The 19,992-nt window shown below is 40.7% G+C and overlaps 1 protein-coding gene across 13 annotated transcripts in view; it reads right to left on the reverse strand.

Moving 5' to 3' along the window:
• Window positions 1-19,992, reverse strand: part of ADORA3 (adenosine A3 receptor) — a 68,299-nt gene that overhangs the window by 41,103 nt on the left and 7,204 nt on the right. For 6 of the 13 annotated variants that reach the window (XR_004234014.1, XR_004234015.1, XM_031967286.1 and 3 more), the window contains one exon: window positions 17,497-17,633. The gene's annotated coding sequence lies outside the window, so the exon portion shown is untranslated. Of the gene's footprint in view, window positions 1-161; window positions 368-8,724; window positions 8,748-8,962; window positions 8,978-10,915; window positions 11,067-17,496; window positions 17,634-19,992 lie in introns of those variants that run through there. The other 7 variants (XM_031967282.1, XM_031967284.1, XM_031967288.1 and 4 more) reach the window with 5 other exon arrangements.

The following is a 19,992-nucleotide window of genomic DNA, read 5'->3' on the forward strand; positions in this document are numbered from 1 at the left end:
GATAGCCACTATGTTGCCCAGTCGGTGGGTGGTTGGCAAACATGTAACTTCTCATTCATTAGGTCTTAGAATAGAAAGCTGAGAGAGGAAAGCAGAGAAGAAATAAATCTCTTGACTTGCATGTCGGGAAGACTATTATTACAGGACTTCTTGTCACTCACCTGTTCCCTAAGCTATAAATGAGACACTTTTAGAAACTGACTCTCAGCTACTTTTTCAAGCTCTGCGGCGATAGGATATGGCAGCCAAAAATCTAGGGTAATCTCAGGCTTCATTCACACACATGCCCATAGATTACCCAGCCTGAGGGAGATGACAGTCGAGCATACTAGAATACTTCCAGTACTTCAGTTAACACAGCCAGTTCTGAGCATCACATCCTTGAAAGGACATGTATGCAGATGAAGGTAATGACTCAATAAAGATATATGATTCAAGATCATGACACGGACAATCAGTTCAAGGAACTGGGGGTGTTTTGTAAAGGCACAGACATCAGCAATATTCAACTATCTGAAATAGTGTTACTGGGAAGAGGGATCAGACTTAATTGTTTACCACAATGAGGAAGAATTACAATAAAGAGTGGAAGTGATAAACAAAACAAAACCAAAAAAAAAAAAAGAGAGAGATATTTTGGCTCAGCCTAAGGAAAGGTTTCCTCACACAATGTTCAGAAAAGGAATGGCTCACTATTTCTGAGAATCCCTATTATCAGAAGCCTTCAACCAAGGGCTAGATAGCTGAGTATAGAAGACAGAATTTGCAGAAGTCTTTTTTCATGGAAAAACAAATTGGATTTTTTTTTTAAAGGATGGCTTTCTCCTCCCCCCTCCCCTAGACAACAAGATGGTTAATTTTTTTAAAGTATTGGATTGAATAAAGAAAAATCTCTGCAAAGGTTTAAAAAAAAAAAAAAAAGGAGATGGCTTTCAGTTTCAAGTGAGTCTTGCCTGAATCTGGAAATTATAGCACCTAGGATGAATGCATACATTAGACTGAGAGCTCAAATGCAAAGACTTTTTTTTTGGTTGGGGGGGAGGGAGGAAGGGTTAGTATTCCTAGTGCCTAATTAGCACAGTTCCTGGCACATAGCAGGTGCTTGATAGGTGCTTGCTGACTGACTTGCCTATCTCTTTGACTATAGCAGAATGAAACCAACTGAGGCACTGAGAGGCAAATGGCAGATCCCATCCATGTATATACAGAAAGACTGAAAGAAAGGTGGGAGGTCCTTCTCACATCTGTGCAGATGTAGAAGCAGAATCAATTCATGCTCCAAATTGTAGGCCCCTCTCGGGCCCCAGCCCCTGCCCACCAAGTGCTGTTTATCCTGCTTCTTACCCATGTAAAGCCACTCCTACAATGCAAGGAAGCACCCAGCCCTTTACAGTTAGGCAGAATTTATGACCCAGGGAGCTTCTGTGCCTGATGACCTCTGCAGTTCCCTTTTAGCCCTAAGTCCATAATACTATAGCTCACCAAATTAAGCATTCCCCCACCCTTCAGGGACAATATAAATGTGAGCTATTTTTATTATCAGTTATATTTATTATCCTCACTGTGGTCAGCATCAGTGTGGCTTCCTAAGGTACCAGCCAACCAGCCAACCAATCAGAGAAGATCTTAAACACAGGGGAAATCTGACTCATTATCTCTGATCAGATGGCTCCAAACCCATGCCCATTGTTGCTGCCTATTCCCAGAAACCAACTAGTTAAAGTACTACCCGACTTGTAACGGCTCATCTTTCTCTGGAGGCTGAATCACATTAATTCATATATATTAATTCATATATTCAGGACACATTTATATTCATAAAACTAAAAAAATAATCTAAGAAAATCTTACTTGTAAACCATCCTCCCCGCCCCCTGCCAAAAAAAATCAATGACAACATCAGTCTAAGACACTCTGGCCCCCCACAGGTCTGTGCTGTTCTCTGGATGCTGCTCCCTTTGATTCTTAAACTGTGACCCACACTTAAACTGTGACCAGGGCCACACCAGGCCCTGGGAGAGCAGCAAGGTCATCCCTGCCAGCCACTCTGCCTGTGGCCCCGCTACAAAACGAGCTGGACTTGGAAGACCTTCCACAACAGCCTGCTAGCTGCCTGACCTCCTCTTTCTCTGGCAAGGACACAGAGCCATCTGAGAGCAGCAGGCCCGGAGAGGGAGCGCCTCACTTGTCCACATCGCAGCAAGGTGCAGCAGCAGCTGAAACCCAACCTCCCGAGGTGTTGTGGGTGGCCCTGTTTGCTCAGACTACCTCTGCTGCAGAGCAAGAATCAATACCAATCTGTCCTTGCTCAGGGACAGGGAGCCCACTCTCGCTATGAAAAACAAACACCCTCCCTCTACCCTGTGTGGCTGATCTCAGGCTGGAAAGAGCATTTGTGGTCAACAAGCCGTTACCGCCTAAATAAAACCACAAAAATCATGCCCAGCGCCCATTGCTATGCATGAAAGATGCACAGATTTTCTTCCTCTCTTTTTTCCTTTCCTTTCTTCCTTCCTCCCTTTCTCCTATACATTCTTTTCTTTCCCTCCTTCCCTTCCTTTCCTTTCCTTCCTTCTTCCCTCCATCCTTTCCTTCCTCCCTGTCCTTCCTTCCTCCCTTATTTCCTCTCTCCCTCGTTTCCATTTTTCTTCCCTCCTTCCTCTGTCATTTCTTCCTTTCTCCCTTCTTTCCTTCCTTTGTCCTTTGCCTTTCTTCCTTCCTTCCATTTTACAACAGGGGACAGGTTTTTTATTCTGATAGTGTCCCAGGTCTCAAGCAGCTCAAACTGAGAATATCTAAAAGAGAACTCATCTTTATCCGCCAAGTCTTCTGAACTTGTCTATGATTGTCGAGGGTGTCCCCATCAGCCAAGTCACTCAGGCATGCAACCTCAGTAGCATCTTCAATTCACACTCACCCCACATAGCCAATTAAGCTGCCAAATCTTGCCATGTTCTTCCTCTTCAACTTGCCTCAGATGTCTCCCCTCTACCTCTTTTCACAATGTCACCGGCCCAGTTGAAGCGCTCATCACTTCTTCCCCAGACAAAGTCTCCAGTCTCTTCCTGATCCTATCCATCCTCCCCCACTTGGTTGCCAAAGCCATTTGACTACAGTGTAGGTATGAATATGTCATCCCACTTTTCAATAAACTCTTGATGGCTCCCTATTACCTCCAGGATCAAATATAAAAGTCCCCCCATTTGGTACCTCAAGCTCATAACAATTTGACCCTTTGCTACCTTTTCAATCTTCTGACATTTTACTTCCATCCACTCTCACTGTCAGGCAGCGACATTCACCTTGCTGCTCCTTATATACACAACACTACATCTCTTACCACTGCACCTTTGCACTGACTGTTCCCCATTTTAGAATGCTCCCTCCTCACCTTCCACTTAAAATTTCCTTGACTTCCTTTGAGACTCAGCTTTTCAAATGTCACTCTGTGCAGGAAGAAGCCTTTCCTGATACTCCTTCCTCCTTAATCTGCCATCTAACTCTATATGCTTCTTATATGTGTTTAATATATCTTCATGCTGCCTGCCCTGTTGTTTGCATTTTTTATTAAGCACCTAATATGTACCAATCATTGTACTAAATTATTTTATAAAGATTTGATTCTCACAACCACCCTAAGCAGATGATGCTGTTATGCTCATTTTACAGTTGAGGAAACTGATGTAGACAGAAGTTAAATGTCTTGCCCAGGGTCACACAGGTGGTTGTGTTGAAGCACAAATTTGCTGACTTCATCAGAGGCTCCACTTTTCATTCTGTCTCCACTGAGTCCTCACCCTCTCCTCTCTATACTCATTAAATCACACTCCAAACTATTCTTTCCACTCAACTTAGGACTCACCAGGCATGGAAGCACTATGTGCTATATCCTTTGTCCCCTGCCCCTGCTGCTATAGCCTCAATGCAATATGTTTTTCTTTTTTACTAAGGGAATTATTTTTAAAATTCCAGGTCTGTAAAACCATAGTATATCTCTTTTATAAAAATAACTCAGTCTTAGTGTAACACTTTCAAGAGCACTGGGCTTATATTTGCATTAAGGAGGACAAATGTTGAAAGCCTTGCGTAGACATGTCAGTGTTTTTATGTGTTTAAATTCTTTCATTATAAACTCCTAGAGGCAGCACTGATTTCCTTCTTTGGTTTAAAGGTGCTCATTGTGCTATGTTCAGTATCTGGTGATTATAATTGATCAGTTCCTGCTAGATTCTTCCTCCCTAATCTTTTTTCTCTGAAGGCTTTCAAAGAGGAAGATACTCTTTTCTGACTTGAATTATGATCCGGGTGTAAAGAATAAGGTCCATAGGGAAAAGCAGTTTAGAACTGTCAGGGGAATAGAGCTGTAGAATAAGCCTTGCAGAAGGCTTACAGAATGAACCCTGTAGAATAAGGGAATATGCCCTTAATGAGATTCTAATGTAAAGAAGTAGAGACACATGTGTGGCTTGTGGGAGCACTGCCATTCTTTCATAGTCCCATGTTGGATAGCTGGCAACCATAATAGGAAGCTAACAGATAGTTCCTGGAAAAAGAAAATTTTCAGAAGTTGGAACAAGAAAGCAACAAGAATTTCCCAGACAGGAGACTCAGAGACATGGTCACTGTATTCACTCACTACTAAAAGGCTTATACCCCCTATGGGCAGTTCTTTTCATAAAACTTCCCCAGGACCCAGTCTGTCCTAGAAACAAACACAAAACGTTATTCATACAGAGACTGAGCTGAGTTTTCAATTTTGCTTTAGAAAATTTCCCCTAAGATAGATAAGGCCAGAGCAGTTTCAGAAAGCATTTAATTAAAGTCGACAAATAGTAGGCATAGAGAACAGTAGGGATTCTCAGAATTAGATGTGTTTCTATCCATGGCACTATATGAAATTGAACTAAAACCAACATGTGGTCCCTACTTTCTCAAAATCTACTTTAATACCTCACAAACACATGATTACATCTGGGATGGGTTTCACAACTAAACCTTGAATCCAAAAGGATGTCTTACTTAAAAGCCACAGAAAAGATAAAGTTGGGGTGTAGAGTGAATATAACTAGATCAGGATAGAATAAAGAAACAGAAGTGGCAAATTTCATCAGAGTATGTGTTTATTATAGGTCACCTGGACAAGAGAAGTAATTAGTTGAGGAGTTTGAGAAACAGATCACATCTGGCATGGAGGAGGCAGGATGTTATGGGAATGGGAAAACGGCAAGGAAGTCCCCATGTGTGAGAGCTTTTTCCTTTTCCAAAATCAAAGTGGCTGAGAAATTCATGATTTGCCATAATGATAATTTTGTTTTTCAAAGGGTAAATCAAATGATAATGAGAATTGTTACTCTGGACTTGATTCTAACTTACAAGAAAGGACTGGCTCTGAAAGTAAAAATGTTAAAAAAAACTTTGGGGACAAATGACCATTTCATACCAGAAAAGGAAAGGTCAGTTGGGCACACTTTAATATGCAAATTCTTTTTGTGAAAAACATATTTCAGAGTATGGAGAAAAAAAAAGATGGTTATAATCCAAAGGTCTAATATCAGAAAAGAGGGAAGAAATGTGAACCAAAGAGGGACAAGAAGCTTTTGAGAATTAAACGCTGAAAACATAAGGTATTTCAATGAGGCAGCTGGTGGTACAGAGGATAGAAACCCTGGATCTGGAGTCAGAAGGACCCGAGTTTATCTTCAGACTTTGACTAGCTGTATGATTCTAAGCAAATCACTAAAATCTGTTCCCCTCTGTTTCCTCAACTGTAAATTGGAGAAAAATAACACCTACTCACAGGGTTGTTTTGAGAATCAAATGAGATGACTTTCTTTTTAAGATTTTTTTCTCCTTCCATTTCCACTTATTAAGAAGGAAAAATTACAATATTCCCAATAACATTTTTTTTAAAGCACAGCCCAGTGCCTGACACATAGTAGATACTAATTAAATGCTCATTCCCTTTCCTGCTCAATGAGAAGGAAAAGGAAAAGGAAGTTTCTCAAAGAGACTGACCTGACCAATTCAGATTATAAAAAGTCATGAATAAAAAGATGCAATAAGATCTTTTCATTGGGAAGAAATACACAGCAGCTTCGTGGTTCTATAAGATTAGTGTCTGGTTCACTAAAAGCTAGAGTCATCTGAGTTTGGTAATCAATACTAGCCCAATTTGGAAGACTTTCCAGTTGGGTAGGCACCTCGTTAGTTTCTTCCCAATAGCATAACTTTTGTGAACCCAGGGTCTTTTCTATATAGAGATAAGAGATTGGAAAACTATTTTAGTGGAAGATCTAAAAAGCCCATAAAGTTATATATAAAATATATGTGCTTGTATTATATATACATATATCTACATATATATGTAGATATTCACATGTACACATATGTGAGAAGAGAGGATGTGGAAAAAAGAAATGCTAGCTAAGACATTTGTCCAGTCGGGTTATTCCATCAACGATTTTTCATTAAGTCGAGGGAATCAATGGGTGGATGGCTCTAAGGATCTCTAACACTTTGTTCTCTAGAAAATGTTAACCCTAAAGAACTGCAGGTGAAGTCTTTGTGCCCCAGTGAATGTCTCCAAGAGAATGACTTCATGGGTTCAAGAGGACACTGCCCATCAATATTCCAGAAATGCAGTTGCCTTCTCCCAGGCTTTGGATGCACAACAGCCTCATTGTGTGGAATGAAAAGATTGAAGGGAACGGCAAGATTTGACTGCAAGCACATCTGAACTTGGACCTCTAGTACACACACTGGCAGCTCAAGACTCCAGGCCCCTCCTTCTCCTCCCTTCCCCATCTCTGCAAGACAACTTAATTCCATTTAAGTCCTGGAGTTCTGGCAAAAATAACACTACTACCACCGCTTCCATTTATGGGGATGGTATCTTCCAAACCAGTGAGGAATTAACCTTGAGATCACAGGCTACATTATTGAGCTTCTCCCTGTGCTTTTCTCCTGTTGTGTCTAAGTTCCTATGGCTTAGTGGAGAAGTGATCTCTAATCAAGACATTTTGAGTTGCTTCCTGAGTGGTTCTGTGAGGAAAAGAGTTCTCAAATCAGCAGTGATTAATCATTAAATCATGACATTTTACTTCCAGAAGGGATCTCAGAAATTATCTGGTCCAACCCCACCTTTCTTAAAGAGAAGTCAATTAGTGAAGTGGTCCCAGAGCGGAATTTAAAGAGCCAGAGGCAGCTGCCTAGAGGGTATCAAAGGACCAAAAAAATCATAGTGAAATCCACATACACACGTACACATACACATCCATTAGCTGATCCTGCAGTCTGTGTGAGGATATCATCTTCAGCAACAAACATTTATTGAGTAAACTGCAGGTCAAAGCACTCTGTTATTGAGTTTAAATTTATAGCATATTAAAATTTGCTAAACATTTGTAAAGAGGACAGGTACTTTTTGTCCCAATGGAACAAATGTAGGGCAAAAGCTCCTTAAAGCTTAGCCCAAACACCAAAGCAGTTTGTGTGGCCTGAGCACTCTCTATTGGAGATGTGGTGAGAGCTAAACAGGAGAATAAAAAACAGTGATTAACGGCAACTTCTCAAAGACACAAGGAAATGACAATCACCTAGAGGAACCATGCACACAGCCTGGTCTCCCAGTCAAGAATAAGACCTGGGGACCTTTCTGTGAGCAGGGAGGAATGTAAAATATGGAACATTTTAAAACTGCCTGAGTAACCCTTGATATGTCATCCAAATTTACAATAGACCTTAATTTTTTTTTTCTGAAAAAGCATTCATTACATCTGTTGAAGACAAAGATCCAAGACAATTCCAAAGGACCCATCTATCTTTAGAGAGAGAATCGATGAATTCTGAATGTAGATTGAAACAAGATTTTTTTCACATAGTTTTTTCTTGCTTTTGCTATGTTTTCTTTTGCAACTATTATGACTAATATGGAAACATGTTTTGCATGACTTCAAATATATAATTGATTTGTATTGCTTGTCTTCAAGGAGGGAGAAGGGAAGGAACAGAGAATTTGGAACTCATTTTTTTTAAAAAATCAATGTTAAAAGTGTTTTTAGTGTAATCAGTATATGTTTCATGAAATAAATATATTTAAAAAGAGAAAATAAAATGCATCCATTAGTCTTAGAAACATGCCAGCCTGGGACAATTTCACAAAAGGGCAGTTAACATTCCCCTTGAAGGAATCCCACTAGAAGACAGCTCCAGAAGGGACAGCAAAAGATACCTTTGGAGACAAGGAGGAGTGGCAGCTGTACATGGCAGGACCTTAGGTCTGACATATAGAGCAGGTGATGGATCAGGGCTTTTCAAATGATTGACTTTGGGACTGAAGCAAAGTTCAGAATCCTGATGCACAGCTGGTTGCTGTCAAGTCACTCTCCCTCTCCAGACCTCATTTCTCCATCTGTAAAATGAAGGAGTGCAACTAGATGGTCTTGATGGTCCCTTCCTTTCCTAAATCTATTCTCTGATCCCATGTGTCCCAGCTGTAATGTGCTCCGTCCTCACTTAGGAGCACCAGTTTCCCAGGATAAATCTCTTTTTCTTAGGTGAGTTCATGGAATAATGGAACCCAAAGGTATTCCCAGGCAGCTCACAAAACTCCTTGCCATGGTCTGAGCCAGATGTAATTGAAAGGTGTTTAACTAAATTAAAACACACCAGAGAGATGGTTAATTTGTCATTTTCTAAGTCAAATATGCCTCGTCTAGGGATTACCTCTCAGTTGAGCTTGAAACCACTGGCACAGCCCATTTGTTTATGGGAAGCACCAATGCCAAGAATGACGCCTTGCTGCCATATCTGGGGTATCCAAGTTTTCCAGGGTCCAGTAGGTCCTGTGATCTCTCATTTGATCCTCACAACCAGCCTGGAAAACGGGAAACTCAGGCATTACCTTCAGCTTAACTGGATGACGTTATTGGCTCATCGTTTCCAACTAGTGTCAGAAATAGGGTTCAAACCCAAGCTCCTACAACACAGAAGCACAGACTCAGTCTAGAATATAACATTACTCTGGACTCAATTGGGTGTGACGAAAAGGACCCTAGCCTTTGGTTCAGAGGACCTTTGTTTAAGGCTTTTCTTTTCTGCTCAAGTGGGGTGGCCCTGGGCAAGTCACCCATCTGTACCAATAAAATAGAGGTTCTTCCTAGTCATTGTGAGGAACAAATGAGAAAATTTTTAAATCTATTCCGTAATTCTAAAGCGCTCTATCCATGTATCAAAGGGCTTGGCTCTTTAGAGATGCTGACACTTGAGGCAGGCCAAGTGTGACTCATCCCTGGAGATGATCATCTGCCAGTGAGATGAGTCAGTGGACCTGCTCTAGATCACGTCAGGTCAGTTTGAATCTATTTCTGGAGCAGGGGGTGGGGGGAAAACAGAGGATGCTCCTTCCAACAGAAAAAGTGACAGCTCCCTCTTGGCACCTAACTGACTGGAAGGGGCATTTGGCTGAGAAAGCCGAAACAGGCTTTGAGACAGCCGGGGTGGCAAAGGGCCACTAGGCTTTAAGTGGAGAAGACCTGAATTCAAAGTTGCCTCAGACACTTTTTAGTTGGGTGACTCTGGACAAGTCACCTCCTCACAGTCTGTTTCTTCAAATTTAAAATGCAGATAATAGCACCTATCTTCAGGATTGTTCTGCTGATCAAATGAGGTAGCATGCTGCCTGGCACATAGGTGTTTTATAAATGTTTGCTTCCTCCCCCAACATCATTTTGCCTTTCCTGGTACAGGCGGTAAAACAGCGATCCTGCAATAGGTGTGTCCAGTCCTGGACCCTCAGTGGCTACTGGCTGCACTTGGAGAGGAGTCCTGAGCAACAATCTTAGAGCTCCTGAAGAAAATGACTCCCAGCCAGAAGAGCTTAGAAAACTGGCATTGGCTGGTCAGAAGACAGAGACTTTGAGGGGGACAGGTCAGAGCAAAGGTGAAATGTAAAATGTCTTTTCAGCAACACTGCAAATATCAGATCTTAATATTTTAAGTATTAAACTCCCAGAAAAGTACAAGTTTTTTTACAGTTACATTTAAGTTTATATCAATGCATGTGAAACATAATGTAGTTCTAAGTTACTAAATCCTGTTTTAAGTATATCATTATACACTGCTGAGAACTTAGGAAATAAATACTTCTTCCATACATGTTTTTAATATATACAATATATACAATATATTGAGTGTATTTCTGCTTCTCCTTTTGGGGAGAATCTAGATGTGAGCTGATACGTAAGCTTTAGATAATTTTTCCCAAAGTGTCAAAGTTAAGGCTATAACAAGCCAAAAAGGGAGTCTCATCTTGTCTTTTGGATGGTTGGATACTATGATGAACTATGGGTCAGAGTATAGTGCTCCACAACTTCTGACCAGAACAGGGGTTCTAATTATATAGTTAGTAGTTTTACAGTTGGAGAAAAAAGAAAGGAAGTAGGATGAGTCTACCAGAGTGAAAAAATAAGGAATCTGGTCAATAAAATGAATTGTACCTTTTTATACTTTTAGGAGGAAAAGGAAAAGGAATCCTGTCCCATAGTTGTCTCTTTTTTCTCTTTTCTATGCAGTTTTCATTTTCCTATTTAAATGATCCCTTTCTATGCAAACAGCACTCAATTTTCTATATATTCAATCCTCTCCCCAAAATCCCAAGCCCATAACAGCTTTCTGAACATTTGCACAAGGAAATCCCTCTGACACCAAAAATTTAACATATTCAGAATCAAACTTATCTCTAGGTTTCTTCCCTGTTAAGCTCCTATTTCTATGAGTGTCACCATGATCCTCCCAGACAGACGCAAAACTCTAAATTCTGTTTTGAGCTGGTTTGTGATCATCAGCTTTCTCTATCTAGTCCATCACCAAATCTCATCAAGTATTCATTCTTTTCCAGGGCCTATTGGGTCCTCACCTTAATGCCGACCCCAGTGTTACAGCTTAGTCCAAACCCTAATCACAATTCACACAGATGACCACAGAAGCCCTCCTGAATTACTTCTCTGAGTCCAGCATTCTCCAACTCAAGACACTTTTTTTGCCAGGATGATTTTCCTTAGATATCACTATGATCAAAAGAGAGTAATATAAAATTATTAAAAAAAAAAAAAAAAAAAAAACTCCAAACTTGAACTCAGAGGACCTGAAACTGAATCCCAGTCCAACCAGTTAAGACCTATGCAGCTTTGGACAAGTTAATGCAACTCTTTCATCCATAATTTCCTCAGCTGTAAAATATTTAGAGCGGTTCATCAAAGGCCTGGGCTTTGTGACTTGTATTTTTTTTTATATTTTTATAACTTCGGTTTGTAGCAAACATGTGCTCAGGTTCATTCTCCTGGTGCCAGGCAGGCTGCATCTATCTGCCCCTCAGGTTATAGGGTACTCTCAAATAACTTAGGGTGTCTCTCTGAGGCTGTTGGCTCAACCCCTACCTCACTATTAGGCAACAGTGACCAGTACCCAGGTTCCATATACCCACTTAATACCTCTCAGCTTTTACAAAGGGATAGTCACTTCAAAGATATACAAGAACAAAGTACAGATATTTCCCCCCAAACCCTTAGGGACACATGCTATGGTTAATACCCTTCACAACATTGGCCACAAGTTTATGTCTAGATGTGGCCTGATGTTGGAGTCCCAGTCTCAGCTACAGCTGACACACATGACTCCTAAAGGTTATTCCTTGAGGCATCAAGCTGGACGACTACCCACAGTGTCTCTGGAATGTCAGGATGTCAAAAGTGCGCTTCTGAGAGTTTGGAACCTTCTGCTCCCATTCTCGTAAATATCCTCTCCCTCTGAACTCATGCAGCCCTTAAAGAGTTTGTACCACTTGGATTAGAATGTAATCGTCTGCTGAAGCATTTCTCAAACTACACAATCAAGCAATGCAAATAGAAATCCTCTATTAGGGAATTTGTTGATATTTTTCCTTTTTAAAATATTAAAATTTAAACCATGGCTTATTAACTTATATGAACTGATGCAAAGTGAAGTGAGCAGAACCAGGAGAAAACTGTATACAGTAACAGCAATAGTATATAATGAAAAACCGTGAATGACTTATTCTCGGCAATACAATGATAAAAACAATCCCAATGAAACATGCAATCTATCTCCAGAGAAAGAATGCTATTTGAATTTAGACTGAATAATACTTTTTTCTTTTCTTCCCTCCCTCTCTCCCTCCCTTCCTTCTTTCCTTCCTTCCTTCTTTCCTCCCTTCCAAAGTTCAAGTCTTCCTGTGCAAAATGACTAATATGGAAATGTTTTTCATAATCACACATGTATGATCTATATCATATTGCTTATTATGTCAGGGAGGGGAAAAGGGAGAGGGAGGGAGAGAATTTGGAACTCAAAATTTTTTTTAAAAATGCTTTTGTTTTAATATGCAATTGAGAAAATAATTGAGAAAAATAAAATATTTTTTAAAAGTTGGGCTTATTATCCTTGAGTGAGACACTATATTTTTAACTTTTCTTTGTATCCCCAGATGTTTAGCCTGGCATTAATGCTTGTTGCCTGACTGAGGCAGACTTCCAGAATAGTAGAAGACAAACTTGCTGAAAACTGCCCTGGCCAGCCCACATCTGGAGTTCTTATCTTTAGGGCTGGGCTCCACATTTTATGATGACAAGGATAAGTAGGAGATTGAAGAGAGAAGGGTAACTGGGAAATGCACCATATAAGGTCTGGTTGAAGAAACTGCAAATTTTGAGCCTAGAGCAAAGACTCAGGGGACACACATTAGCTATGTGAAAGTATCTTGAGGGGCTATCACGTAAAAAAGGGAAGGGGACAAACATTTGTTAGGTGCCTACTCTGTGCAAGGCATTGTGCTAAGTGCTTTACAATTAATAATTTCTTTTGGTTCCCCCAACATCCGCGGAAGGTAGATGCCATAATTATCCCCATTTTACAGTTGAGGAAACTGAGGCACAGAGGATTATACAGTTAATAAATGTCTAAGGCTGAATTTGAATTCAGATTTTCCTGATTCTAGGCCCATTGCTCCATCTGTTAAGATGCCTTCATTCTTGGTCCCACAAGGACAACTAGACTTGCTTTATTTAGCTTCACAAGGCACACCTGAAAGTTGCAGAAGCAAACTTGGGCTTGATGCTGGCAAAGACAAAAGACTTTGTAGAGCTGTACAAAAAGTCTGCAAGCAAAGGCTGGTGATTGTTGAAGCTTTTTTTTTTCCTGGAATGAGTTAATATGAGCTGGACCATCAAAGTCCCTGATGAATCTAGGAATCTGACATGTGAAACATCCTGCTTTGCAGGGTGAAGGGCTCAGTCCCGGGCAGAATGGCCTTTCTTTCTTCTCTTTCCTCAGCTCCAAGGGCTATTGGATCAGAGTTTTCTTTTCAAGACCAGGTGGAGGGGGAAAGGACAGAGAGGAGGTTCTCAGTAGGAAACAGGGAAGCTCTCAGCCCATTCCAGGAGAAACTCTGATCCAGCCAACTTGGGTGGAACCAAGAATTTGTATCTAAGGCTGCCAGGTACTCCAAAGGAGAGATGGAGGTTCTGGAGCACACTAATATAAAGGCAGGGTATGTAAAAATTACTGCAAAATGCAAGAACTACTGAGACCTGAAAAGCAAGCCTGCCATCTAATTTCATTCATAACATTTTCATTCTTTAACATTATGTTTCCCAGAGAAGCATCACTTGTTTATCAAGCCTAAGGAAGACAGAGCCAATCTGGAATGAATATATTTTAAAGATGATTAAAACAGTCTAGTTTAGTAACATGAGATGCAGAGGGGCCATGATCATTAAGTTGAATAAAGAACTCATTAGTTTTGGGGGAATCATTTAAGCATCTATTTCATTTTCAATATCACAGACCCATTTCTGCCTGGATGGTTTTCTTTCTAACCAAGTAACTTCTATGAGACTTGTAATCTTACCTCCCAAACCATTTATTTGTTCATCGCTCATATGCTTATATAACATTTCTAGTCACTTTTTAAAAGTTTCATTAGAAAACTGAACATGATAGGATATGTTTCGTGAAATAGCCGCTTCTGTGTATACACACATATACATATGCATCTATATATACATGTGTGGAGAGACAGACAAGACAGCTAGTAATATTGAGTAATGTGATGTTATCACAGAATTTGTGCCAATTTTACTGCAAGACTTGGCTTGTTTTTCTGGCTCATCCTAGAAAATTTGTTTAGGCTTTTTATTCATATACTTACTCATTGATTGCATGTCTAGTTATTTTCTATTTTGGGGGTCTGGACATTCTGTCTTCTCACTGCTGAGGATTTCCTCCCTCTCCTAAGGTAGCCTGGCAATTTGCTTGTAGCTTACAGTCCTCGAATCGCATGGGCAGGCACCAAGTATTTAAAGCATTTGCTCATGCTCCCAGAGCCGCTATGTGTCAGGATCCAGCATCTAAACCCAGCTTTTGCTGACTCTAAGGCAGCTTCTTTCATGCTTTCAAGTCACTACGTATGAGGCATATGTCCACCAGTTCTGACTCAAGAGCCTCAGCCTGTTTTAGTCAAAAAACATGTGTTTACTTAAAATCACCCAGGAACCATAGAAAATCATTCCAGCCCATCCAAAGCCATTTCCCTTTTCAAATCTAACTATTTATTAAGCAGGTGATAGATAGCAACACTTGATGTGAGTGAAACACAAACCAAGAAATAGGCTACGAAGTGCTAGAATCCCAGAAAGCATGTAGGGAGGAAAATAGGTTTCCATTGTCTCAGGATCTACGAGGGTTATATTAGGCAGTAGCTGGGTTTTTGTTCAGTGATCTACATACAGAGTGATCTGAAATTTTTATGTTTTTCTAAGTCACTTTTGGATGTCCTGGCAAATATGGGCATTTGTTTTTCTGGCCAACTTAGTGGAGGTCATACAATCCTATCTTTCGTGGTCTCTTAACTTCTTGGGTAACCACCCAAGACTAATCAAATGGGAGCCCTGTTATCACACCAAGGAGGTGGGGGGGGGGGGGTCTGCTGTTGGTTGAATGGGTGTGGAAGGCAGCAGCCCTGGATTAGCTGTACCACCTCCTCTCCCATCCCTGAGGCTGCCTACAGGCGGATAAAAGCTGGAAGAAGCCAACTTGAAAGTAGGTGGTGGAAAGGGGCTGGCATTCTTGGGTTCCCTTATACGGCTCTTCTTGCAGAGCTTATTTATATTGGAAGGTGAGAGTCACCAGAGTTGGAAGAGACCTCAGAAACTATTGAGTCCAGCCCCCTCCTGATACTCATGAAAACACTGAGAAAGTGAACCTGGGAAAATCTCATACGCCAGGCCATGCTATGGCAGCAAGAAGATGGAAAGAGCAAAGGTTTAGGCTTGAGAAGTCGAGGGCCTTCATTTTCTATAGGAGGAAAGTGAGCCTGGGTAATCTGGGCCAGGTCCTGAGTCAGACTGAACTCGGGTCTTCTCATCTACAAGTCGGGTACTTTCTCCTTTACCCCAAAGCTGTCTCTTGTAAAAGATTCGGGAGGGGGATGTCAGAATCAGTATCCCAAGAGCTCAGCTCTCTCCTCAGCTGCATCTCCTGAGATTAAATGCGCGCTCCATTTTCTCGGGCATTCCAGCACCATTGGGCCAGTCCCATCACTTCCTCAGTTTCCTCACGTTAAAAAAGCTGGAGCAGACGACCTTGAAGCTCCATTTCAGTTCCAGATCTACCATCCTAGGAAAGTGCCTCTCTAGGCGTTGCTATATTTTTGTCATGAGTACGGAGATGTTTATTCAACAGAAGATACAAAATGGACAGTTGAAACCTGACCAGCGATTTCCACCATTGGCTCCCACAGAGGGCCCCCTCCTCCACACAGCCCCAGCACTAGGCACAGTGCCTGGCACTAGCAGGTGCTTAATAAATGTTTATTGAAAGAATGATAAATAAACGGATGGGTCCAAATGCTTGTGATGTTAAGACAAGGGAGCAGATCTTCCCAAAGGGAAGCCTTGGGATGGCAGCATTCCCAGGCCCTTGTGGTAGGATATCAATTATGCTAGGAAACAACTCCAGAAATCCTTTTCAACTCTCCCTTCCATTTGGCTCCCCTTCTCCTTTCTTTCCTTCCCAAGGGCACGGCCCCTGACTGGATCCATCATCTCACAATTCTGAAGGCCCTTGAGAAAGAGTACCTAGGAAAGGCCAGTTATGGGCAAGGTTGTCTTTTATATTTGTAGAGAACATTTCCTTCCAATCAATCAGTGAACATTTATTAAGTACCTACGCCAAGCACTGTGCTAACAACACTCAACAAATTCAATTTGACAAGTATTTATTAAGTATCATCTAGATACCAGGCCCTGCACTATTGTTATCCAGTCTTTTGCCTGTATCTTACTCTACAACCCCATGGACTTTTCCATAAGGTTTTCTTGGCAAAGATAGGAATGATTTGCCTTTCCCTTCTCCAGGGTACACTCATTTTATAGATGAGGAAACTGAGGCAAATAGGAATCAAGGAATTTATCCGAGTCACAAAGCTAGTAAGTGTTGGAGGTCATATTTGAAGTCAGATCTTTCTGACTCCAGGTCTGGTGCTTCCAATCCATACCACACCACCTAGCTACTCCAGGCATAGTCTTAGGCAATAGAAATACAAAGGTGAAATCTAAATAGTTTCTTACCTCCAGGAGCTTGAAGTCAAATAATTAATAAAATTAAAAAATAAAAAATTGTAATAATAATAGCTAGCATTTGTGCAGCACTTGACATTTGCAGAGACCCTTTATGTAATGGTCCCTACAACAGCACCTTGAGGTGCTATCATTATTCCCACTTTATAAATGAGTAAAGTGAGATGAGCAGAGGTTATTGGCTTTCTTGCTGCCTGAGACCTTCCTCACCTCAGATCCTCACTTTGTGTTTCTGTTCCTCACTTTGCCCACCCATCATTCCAACTTGCCTTTGATTTAGACTGTCTGCAGTGGGTAGTGTGACCAAGAGGCAATGAATGAAGGCAAGTGTTATTTCTACCTAGTTGGAAGTCCTCCTTCCTCATCTTTCAAAGAAACTCTCTAGGCTCCCAGAAGATTCATCCATACAGCCAGCACTGACTCCCACATCATCTTAATGAAAATCGCCTAAGGAAATGATGCGGGCCAGTTCCAATGGTCTATGATGAAGAGTCATTTGCACTCAGAGGACTGTGAGAACTGAGTGTGGACCACAACATAGTATTTTCACTTTTTTGTTGTTTGCTTTCAGTTTGTTTTCTTTCTCTTTTTTTTTTTTTCCTTTTTGATCTGGTATTTCTTGTGCAGCATAATTGTGGAAATATGTATAGAAGAATCGCACACGTTTAACAAATATTGGATTACTTGCTGTCTGAGAGAAAGGGGATGAGGGAAAGGGAGGGGAAAATTGGAACAAGGTTTTTGCAAGGGTCATTGTTGAAAATTACCCATGCATATGTTTTGAAAATAAAAAGCCTTAATAAAAAAAATCTAAAAAAAAGAAAAGAAAAGAAAAGAAAATTACCTTTGGTTTCTGCTCCTTGTACTACTACCAACCTTGGAAGCAGGCTGCTCACAGCTGCAACTTGGCCTGGGGTAATATTATTGTCAGCTGTAGCGCTGTGTGGGGCTTGATCCTTCCACTAACTCAGCTCCTTTCTGCTGAATTAAAAAAAAGCACAAAGAAACACAAAATTTTCATTTGAAATATGAAGGTAGAATAGAAATCAATGGTGTCTGGGTGGAATCTTCTCATTGCAATTTTATAAAAAACCAAGTAGTTTTTTATATAGACATGTATAGAGATAGAGATATAGATAACAAGTCTTTGAATGTAAAGACAAAGATATCTATAGATACAACACAGAGATAATTTATCTGCCCAAATGGGAAGTGTTCTGGGCCTTGAATGTAATTCAAAAAGATTTCCAGGGAAAAGAATTGACTTCTTATGAAAGAGGAAGGTTTTTTTTTCTTTCTAAAAGTCAAAGTACAATCAGTCTGAGGTGTCCTAGGAAAATATGCCTGTGTACCCTGTCAGTCAATAGATATTTGTAAACTACCTACCATGTGACAGGAAATATGGTCAGTACTCTGGAAAAGGAAGCAAAAGCAATCCCTGTCCTCTGGTGTTCTTGAGAAAAATCGCCTCCCCAATTTGGGCCTCAGGGTCCCTCAATTCTACAATGAGAAAGTCAGACCAGTGACCTTTAAGGTCCCTTCTAACACCAGAGTTATTATGCAAACCCCTTGAGAGATTATTTCACTTGTTGGGTCTCCAGAGTCTGGCCACAACAGTCCCTTAATCAATACTTGCTAATTAATTATCCTATGATCCTCTGAGCCATTTCCCCCCTGAGAGGTGTTAGTGCTGCCAGACATGTCTCCTTTTCTCACCTTTTCCAAGGACACTTACCTAGATCTCTCCTTTGCTTCTGTCACAATATACTTTGCATTTTACTTTTCTCCCAATGTTTTCCTATCCCCCTCCCTTCCAAATGAATGTAAACCCCTTAGGGACGAGGACAGTATTATTTTGATCTTCATATATCTAGCACCCAGCAAGTCATGGCACTAATTTGTCAAACTGAGTTCAATTAAAACTACCTGATGGTCACAGGGAAGTTGAAACCCAGAATCTAAACAGACATTTGAGTTCTAGCTTCTTTTTTGTCACACAGTAATAGCATCATACAATAATGATAATCACCATTTATAGCTAGAATGAATGACGACTTACAAAACATCATCCCCCTCGAGCTTCCCTACAACCTGTGAAATACAGGTTAGTGTTCCTGATTTACACGGAGGGGGAAGAGTATGGAAGTGACTTGCCCAGGATCCTACAGTTAGATGGAGACAGGATTTGAATTTTAATCTTTCTCTGACTCTAACACTCTTGAGCTAAGCCACCTAGGCTTGAGTCTTCTTTCCCCAAAAGTAAAGCTTTTGCAAACCTCCAAACATTCCTCTAAAATATACACCTCCCCCCTGCAATCTAGGAATACTATTGTTCTGACAATCTGCCTGATTCTGGAGACCACTCCTCCGTCCTACCTATGAGCCATAGAATTAGACATCAATTGATAGAAAGCTGGATAAATGTGTCTTGCTTCTGCTTGCTGCTAATTTCTTTTGGACATTTTGCCTACCTTGCAGTGGCCTGTTTCTGTCTCTGTCTCTGTCTCTATCTCTGTCTCTTTCTGTGTCATCTCTGTCTCTCTGACACTATCTATTGATGTCTTTATCTTTTTTTTTCTTTCATCCCTCTGTCTTCTCTCTCCCTAACAGCTAGCTCCAAATGCCCTGCTGCTGCCTTCTCTCACAGGTGTCTCATCTTTGCCTCTGCCCCTTGTCCTTGGTTCCTGATGCGACTTCCAAGACTTTTAAATTTTTTTTAAATTTTATTTAGGTTAGACATGTACATTCATTTAACATTTTTAATTTTAATTTAACATATTTTCATATGAGTCATGCTGGAAGAGAACAGTCAGAACAAAAGGGGAAAACCATGAGAAAGAAAAAAAAGATGAAAACAGTGTGCTTCAATCTGCATTCAGTCTCCATAGTCTCTCTCTGGATGTGGATGGCATTTTCCATCCAAAGTTTATTGGAATTGCCTTGCATTACTTCACTCAGCATCAGTTCATTTAAGTCTTTCCAGGCTTTTCTGAAATTATCCTAATCATCATTTCTTAATATTACAATAATATTCCATAACATTCATATACCACAACTTGTTCAGCTATTCCCCAATCAATGGGCATCCACTCAACTTCTGTTTCCTTGCCAACAGAAAAAGAGCAGCTACAAACTTTTTTGCCCATGTGGGTCCTTTTCCCGCTTTTATGATTTCTTTGGGATACAGACCCAATAGAGGCACTATTGGATCAAAGGCACTTCCAGACTTTTGAGCTGCCACCTTCTCTTGTTTCTCTGCCATTTGGGGATTAAAAACCCTTTTCTCCTCATTTTATACCACAAACCATCATTGTTTGGAACTCATGGTATGCAACTCTCT

This window comes from Sarcophilus harrisii, chromosome 4, assembly GCF_902635505.1.
Source record: "Sarcophilus harrisii chromosome 4, mSarHar1.11, whole genome shotgun sequence".
Lineage (NCBI taxonomy): Eukaryota > Metazoa > Chordata > Mammalia > Dasyuromorphia > Dasyuridae > Sarcophilus > Sarcophilus harrisii.